At 33.8% G+C, this 8,607-nt stretch overlaps 1 pseudogene; it reads left to right on the forward strand.

Moving 5' to 3' along the window:
• Positions 1-5,872: 5,872 nt before the first annotated feature.
• LOC105742353 lies at positions 5,873-7,139 on the forward strand (annotated as a pseudogene).
• The last annotated feature ends 1,468 nt before the right edge of the window (positions 7,140-8,607 follow it).

Here is an 8,607-nt window from a genome sequence, read left to right on the forward strand (position 1 = left end):
TCAACATTTTTATTTTTTCTCTTTAAAATAAAAAAGTTAAAAATGTATTAGAGAAGATTATTTTCACCAAGTAACAAAAAGAATACAGAGAACATTTTGAGAAAAAACATAGTATCAGATGTAAATGACCAGTATGGTGCTGTGCAAGATGTGATAAAGTTAATGGAGGTAAGAGGCAAAGACTACGTGGTGTAGGTAGTTGAAAACAAAACCCTGCTCTTAACCAAGTTGTGCAAACTACTTTGAACTGAGATATAACGTGCTGTGGTCTTCAAGCACTGACATTAGCATATGGTGCGTGTGAGTTGTATTTATTGCACTCCATCCTTTGCAGGAGACTTGTGCTATGGTATCAGTGCAGCTCTCTTAGGCATTCCAGTTGCCAAGCCCTGGCCCAAAGTTAGGGCAGCAGAAGAGTCTGCATATCAAGATCACTCTCTCATTGGTATTTGTTTCTCAATAAAATTATTTTTAAAAAAATCACAAGTCTTTCCTTTGTTATCCCATGGTTGGCTTAGTTTTTAATGACAGCATATTTATAATTCTCTTATCATTAACACATTAGTGTCTTTCATAGTTTGGGTAATAGTTTATATGTGATAGTCAAAATGAATGACCTGGACTTTTTCCTTTTTTCTTCATATTTGGGATTAAACCAATATGAGCTACTTGCCATTAAGACTCAAGTTACACTCAGTCACTAAGCTGCCCAACCTGGGCTGGGATTTTCAGTCCTCCAGCCTGAGCCTGACAAAGAGCTGGTATTACAACATGAGCCAGCACACTGAGTGTGACTGCCTTTAATTATAAGGACTTTAATAGATACTGCTTCTCACAGTGCTATTTATTTCTTGAAGATTATCAATATTTCATTGCACACTGTGCATTTGATTCTTGAGTTTATTATTGATGTCTGTTGATTCTACACAAACTCTTTAACATTTAACTTGTAAGTCACATTCTCTGGCAAACAATTATTAGAAGCATCATCGAAGATGTATCACAATCAATGAGCCAATTTCACTTCAGGCAGTGAAATCCAAGGGGACAAATTAGTCCACAATTTGAAGAGAGCAGAGGAGAGTCTGATGCAAGCTTACTTTATGATAACTATTCTGTCCTTCACAGTAAGAAAGAGCCGAGGACTGTGAAGGCTATCATTAAATGCACAAAATTTCATTCATCATGCATGCCTTTTTTAGAAATATTGATTTTGATGGAAAAAGTTTGCAGTGTATTTTGAAACTAACAGCTTCCCCAAATAGCTGATTCTATCAACCCAAGACAGAGTAAAACGAAACAAATGCTGTAATTCTGTGTGTGATCTTGACACCGACCAAACAATTAGTTAGTTATTTTCTGCTATAAGTACCCTCTCTGTCAATGGAAAAAAAATAACATTTTGGATTTTTCTTTTATTTTCTTTTTTGCTGTTCTCTTGGAAGAAAGTGGATCTATTTTTCTATGACTGTTACTACTTTTAACAAAATTTTACTTAGTATTTATGTCAATTTTTTTTAGAAAATTGTGTCTTTTCATCAGATACAAATGAAGATACCATTGTAATTGAAATAGATATATACATATATACATATATATTTATCTTGAAAAATTCTTAATACTAGAGACCAACAAAAAATACAACTTGCAAAACAAGGATAAAATAAGTGGGAGGTAATAGCAATTTAGCACAGATACAACAAGAACTGCCACTTAATTTAGTGATTTTAAATAACTTGGGTTGGCACGATTTCTCAGTGGACTAAACCTCTGCTTAGGCAAGCACAGGGAGCAGCATTCAATCCCCATCACCGCAGGCTGCGCCAGCCCCACTCCTGGGTGTGCTGAGACAATCCACCAGACTGGGCGTGGTGGCACATGCCCGTAATCTGGCACCAGGGAGGCTGACGACAGGAGGCTCACTATGAGTCTGAGATGCATTGTGAGACCCTGTATCAAATACATTAAACATGAATAAATAAATAAATAAATAAATAAATAGGTAGACTTCTTACAATTAAAAAAAATCTAGTATTTACTTATGAAGTCTGTAATACACAACCAAGTCTTAACAATTAATTCCTGAACTTTATTTAAAAATATTCCCCTTAACTAAGTAACTGATTAGATCTCCAGCTATCTTTTTATATATGGCCTAAAGTAGCAAATAATATTTTCACTCTGGAAAGTGTTACGATTTTTCACAGAAAACACTGTTATGTAGTCTCTTGAATATTAATATTTAGTATTTACTCAAAACATTCTCATGCAGAACTTTAGCATGCACTGTGTCACTGAAGCCTCCGACCCAATGCTGTTACTATCCCACTTCACATAGAGGGAAACTGAGGCATAGAGAACGTAACATGACTACTGAAGACTAGGAAATTTTCATTAACATTTAATGAAATGTTAATGTTTAGTTAACATTAACATTTGAATATTTATAGTTTAACTAGAGAAGCCTAAAATCTTTGTAACTCACAAGAATTGTTACATCTTTAAAAATGCCAAAACAAGTCATAAAAAGAGCTCAGTAGCACAAATAAATATTTAAAATGTTGATAATTGAAATCTCTGCGCAAAAAAAGTTTTCATGGCTTTGCCAGCACACACTGTTGAAATGACTTGTGAATGAGTAACAAAGTTTGTACTTATAATTCATTAATATTCAACCATCTGTTTAATGATCCAATAAGCTAATTAACTAACTCGAGGCTAAGAGTTTCATTCTTAATGGATTTGCCTCATATTTTATAACAGGTCCATTTTTTATAAAGGAAGTTCATTTTTTCATCTTAGTTCAAGATACTTTAACATGTTTATCATGACAGAGTTAATGTTTTAAAACTGTACATATAATGTATATATGTGATGAATTTATGCTTAGGCATATGCCCACAATATTATAAAGTATTAAATACATTCAACATCTCTGAGAGTATTGTCATATGCCCTTCTGAATTTGTATACTTGCTGTTATTTTTGCTGTAGTTTTGTATGTGTAGTGAAAATATTTAGCATGAGATCTACAATTTTAAACGTTTAAGTGCACAGTATCATTTTGCTGACTATAGACATCATGATATCTACAACTTACTCATTTTGCAAATGGAAATTTTAAATGCACGGGGCCACAGCACCTCCTGTTATTCACCTGCTAGGCCCTGGGAGCTGAAAGACTGTTCCGTTTCTATGGATTCGACTATTTTATTTGCTTGCTGTAAATGGAATCATGCAAAATCTGCTCTTCTCTGACTGCCTTATGTAACTGATGTGCATGTTCAAGATTTATTTATCTCTATATCCTTGTACACCTAAACATACATATCTGTATATGCATAGATAAATTACATCTTCATATATTATTCATCCATTTCTCTCTCTATATATATACAAATTTTGGTTTTCCAAATTTTTTCTTGACTGTAATAGGTAATACTATAACAACCCCAAATGTTTGATTATCGTTTTGAGATCTTGATGTAATTTTTCCCAGACACACATTTTCACAATGGTTTCCCTAACAGCTCCACAATTTTCCATTTTCACAAATAGAATACAGGTATTTCAATTTCATATTTGTTCCTCTGATTTGGGATTCAGCTAACTTATGCTAAAAGTTATGGGTGAATTCTGATTTGTGCAACATTTATATTATTATGTCAAGTTATTTTTACATGTTGACAGTGATGCTTAAGAAGTGTTGTCCAATTATTCCCTTAAGGTAACATATAGCATAAATTAGTACAATTTCATAAGAACTTTAATTCACTTTCCCTCCCTCCCCTCCTTTTCTTCTTGTGTAACTTTCTCTTTCCCGTGACAATGTAAATTTCCTTAGCTAAAACTGATACACATCACAAACTGTCACCAAGCTAATGTTACAGTGCTGTTTTGACTTTTGAAACATGGTTATAATTTCAATTACATTTCCATTATTTATGAAGGCTAACCACAAGTTAATTCTTTAATAAGTCATAAATTTTTGTTGAAAAATAATTTAATAAATGTTTTAAAATATTTTAAATGACACTATCAGTTAGATATTCATAGTCATCAATGGTTACTTCTTTTAAGGATAAAATTCACTGTAGCTATTTTATTTCACCTTTAAATTTTTAAGATGTAATTTTCTCACCTTGTCTACTTCATTAAGAGAAAATCAGAATCATAAAAAAGCTATATGTGATTATTGAAATCTTATAATGCTTATAGTCCAGTGAGTAATAAGGTTTTGTTACAGCATTGATTTTATATTTTCTATACTTACCATGTATACCTACCATTTACATATAAAATATAAAATATATATTATATACTATATATACAGAGAGAGAAACAGAGCCAGAGACAGAAACAGAGAAGACAGAGACAGACAGAGAAAGAGAGAGAGAGGCAGAGAGAGACAAAGACACAGAGAGACAGAGAGGGAGCTTGTGTCTAGATGTCCCCCAAAGCCTCATGCAGTCATAGGTGGGGCTTTTCAGATATGACTGGATCTAGACTGTGGGATAAAGCCTGTATGATTACTAAATTAGCCCACTGGGTTAGGCATAGTTCTGAGTATGGCTAACGGAAAGTCCCAGCCAGGGTGTGAGAGCTACTACCTGCCTTAAGGTCATGTAGCTCAAATAGAATGTACATGACAGAATGAGGGCTAATGCCGTGGCTAGCTGCTTGCTGCCTTGCTGGCTTCTGCCTGCCACAGATTGTGTCTCCTCTCTGATGCCAACTGGCCATGTCACCCTGCCTTGGAGCCAACCAACGATGAACTGAAACCTCTATAAACTGTGAGTACAGTACACCTTTAATTTCAGGTATTAGGTATTTTGTCTCAGTCTCAGCAATGAGAAAAAAATGTATCTATATGGTCATAGCTATTTATATAATACATATAAATTTTAAAAAATTAAATAGAATGTATTGCATTTCAGTTTTGTCAGGCTAGTTCTTTCACATCTTTTAAGCTTGAGACTAAAAACAATTTCAGAAAAGTGTTCACAATATATAAAATATTATACCATCATCTATATCAATATATATGAAATAGCTTGTGATTTTAAGACCCAAAAACTAATCAAATCTAATGTCTTCAGTTGATTTGTCTGCACAATTATTTAAGATTCTGAAGTCTACAACTAAATATGCTTCTATTAATTAGAATCAAGAAACATTATGAGGAGTGTATCACTTTTATAAACTAAATGTTGCAAAAAGCACATGCAATATATAAAGAATAGAATTCATCCAAAAGAATCAGACACAAATATATACATAAACTTGGCAGCAACTCATCATTAACATTATGCAGGAATTGCCCATTCTGTGTGTCTTTCAGTTTCCACTTTTAGTTTGTGAATTAGCAAGTATCTATTTTGAGCTGACCAAAGATATCTTTGAATTAAATATGGAATAAGCAGGCAGATGACTTGAACGTGATGCTTCCTCTCTATAGCATAGTGTTTACCATATATAGTACCTCTTAAGATCAACTTCCTGTTCATGCTTAAGCAAAATTTTTGAACAAATTTGCAGATATAGCTAGCAAATATTACAGCATAATGCAAAAGAACATGTGAGGACAGACAAGTGATTGGAACAAAATACGTTGACAGTACCTTGGCAAATACAGTCTTTTATAGTTGACTTTCTGCCAACTAAATACACACAAGTTTTGCTAATTTTTAAGGGACTGCAATTAATTTTTCCAATGTGAAATCATAATGTAAATTTTTTGCCATAAGAAAGGTGCATGCAGTTTTTCCTGTTTCCAGATGTGTGGAGGCAGCTCGTGTGTCTGAAAGACCTCAAAGTTAGAACCTTTCTTTGCACACCTGAGGCTGCCCACGGTAACTCTGCAGCTGTTATCATGCCACAGAATTAATATTTTGAATTACACTATGGGTACCACTTGGATTACCATAAGAAAAGGAAAGAGAAGGAAAGTCAAGAGGCTCATGAACGTTCAAAGAAGACAAAAAGAGTGATTGTCGTGAAGTAAAGCTCTACCACAAACAAGTGCCATGTGGAGAAAATACAAATGAAGAAGACTATCAAGATGCATGAAAAGAGAAACACCAAACTAAAGAATGATGAAAAGACTCCACAAGGAGCAGTACCTGCCTACCTGCTGGACAGAGAAGGACAGTCTTGCGCAGAAGTACTTTCCAACATGATTAAACAAAAATGAAAAGAAAAGGTGGGAAAATGGGCAGTTTCTCTGCCCAAAGTTCATTCCCAAGGAGAAATGAAAGTATTAAAAATTATTTGAACTAGAAAGAGAAAAAAGAAGGCATAGAAGAGGATGGTTACTAAAGTCTGCTTTGTTGGAGATGGCTTTACAAGAAAACCACCTAAATATGAAAGATTCATTAGACTAATGGGCTTACATTTTAAGAAGGCCCATGTAACACATCCTGAACTGAAAGTAACCTTTTGTCCGCCAATACTTGGTGTGAAAAAGAATCCTTCCTAATCCACTGTGCCAGTCTATTTCTTTTAATTGGTGAATTGAGTCCATATTAATATGCTGAGCTGTAAAAGGCTCAAGTCAACAACTTCTGACATTGCCAGTCCTACAGATAACCCACTACTACTATGGACTATTGTAGTATATTGGAATATTTTGTGGAATTCATGCATCTACAATATTTAAATGACAATAGAATACCCACTTCTGACAAAACTAAACAAAAAAAAGGGATACAAATGAAGGAACAATTTGTATTTGCATATTCAAAGTAGTTAGGATAGATATACAGCTACTTTCTCTTAATTCAATGAATAGAAAGATATGCACTAATAGTGTTTGTGGACCGGACATCATGTCTGCATCTTATACTATGAATAACCACTACAAAGACAACAATATGCAATGTATTAATTATTGAAACTGTCCTACTAATCAGTTTTGAAATTGCCTCATTGCTATTTGTTTCCTCAATAAAATTATTTAAAAAAGAATCCTTTACCTCCTCTGTAAAAAACTTTGGGTGTTATTACCAAAGGACCAGTGATTAAAGAGACTGTGGGTGAGTTGGGCCTTGTGACACAAGGAGGCACAGTTATTTGGGGTAAACATGGCCAGATAACCAACAATCCTGAAAATAATGGATGTATCAATGCAGTCTTACTAGTTTGACAGATGTTTCATACAATAACTTCTTACACTTATTGAAGACTACAGACCAGTCAGGAAAACCATAACTTGAACATGGCTGAACAACTCTTATGACTACATTCATAAAGAAAACTATTTACTAAATTGTAAAAATATTAAAATGGAAAAAAAGAAAACTACATACAGTTCAAGAAAATTAGTAAAAATATATGTGAATGTCTACACCTAGGACAAATCATATTTTATTGTAAAATACTTTGTTTGAAATACTGTTCTCATGTTGAACCCAATAAGAGCAAGAACCAGATGTTTTTCTTACTTGTATCATATAGAATACATTCATATTGTATGATTTAAATAAATAGAAAAATCACTCCTATTACTAAGATCATAATTGGAAAAATAATATGAAAAGATATTTCCAGATAAATATATAAAACTGAAGGTAATAACAACCAATAATATTCCACTTCAGTAACTTATGTAGAGTGAAAAAGGTAGCCTGAGTATGTTGGATTTAGAAAAAAAAATAGTGTCTAATATAGATAGAATATTCTATATACAATTAGACACTATTTACTCCTAAACTTAATTTAAAGTTTTAAAACAGATTTAAATGAACAAGGGACATAATAAGTTTATAATAACATGTTCAGAATGAAACCTTGACATTGTTTATAAGGATAATAACAGTGTGGATTAAATCACTACAAGTTAAGTATGCATGTTAAAACTATTGTTAATTTTTAATATATAAAATACAATGAGTACTCCAGATAGAGTAGAATGAAAATGAAGAGAAAATGCTTAAAGCAGCTGCACTTTCCCCCAGTCTCATGATTCATAGCTATAAGCTTCATGTTGGAGATTAGTTTCATTCACTGTTTCTTACATATGTTAGTCAGTGTAATATTGATGGACACACGACATCCACAATTAAAGAAGGCCATGCTTAGTTCAGCTCATTCCTTTCCAGAGATTCAGGTTGGCTGGCTCCAAGGCAAACATTGTGGTTGAAGGAAATGGCAAACCAAAAATATTTTATTCACAGTGGCTGGAAATAGAATAAGTGCCAGAGAAGAAGGAGTAAGTACCAGATCTACTATGCAAGATCACTACTCCATGTGCTCACCTATTCTCTGGCAGCCTCCAAATCAGTAAAGCTGACACAATCAAGCTTAATGGCCACATTATAGGCCTTCAACCTCACACCAAAGTGACAGAGTTCCGCCAGGGAGGAAGGAGCAAGAGACTAAATCTAGCTCCCAAGGCTCAGCCTTCCTGACCCATGCAGGCATACCTAGAAGGACGTTTCACTGACCACCCCCCCCCAGGTGGCTCCCAGGCCAATTGACTTAATACAATCAAATTTACCTTTACTTTTTGTAAAGCAAAATTAATTTTTAAAAAGTAGAGATGGTGTGTCTTAGTTACTCTTCTCTTGTTGCTGGGACAAATATCTGACATCCAAAATGAAGGAAGAA

The sequence above is a fragment of the Octodon degus genome, unplaced genomic scaffold (genome assembly GCF_000260255.1).
Source record: "Octodon degus isolate 3935 unplaced genomic scaffold, OctDeg1.0 scaffold00004, whole genome shotgun sequence".
Taxonomy (NCBI): Eukaryota; Metazoa; Chordata; class Mammalia; order Rodentia; family Octodontidae; genus Octodon; species Octodon degus.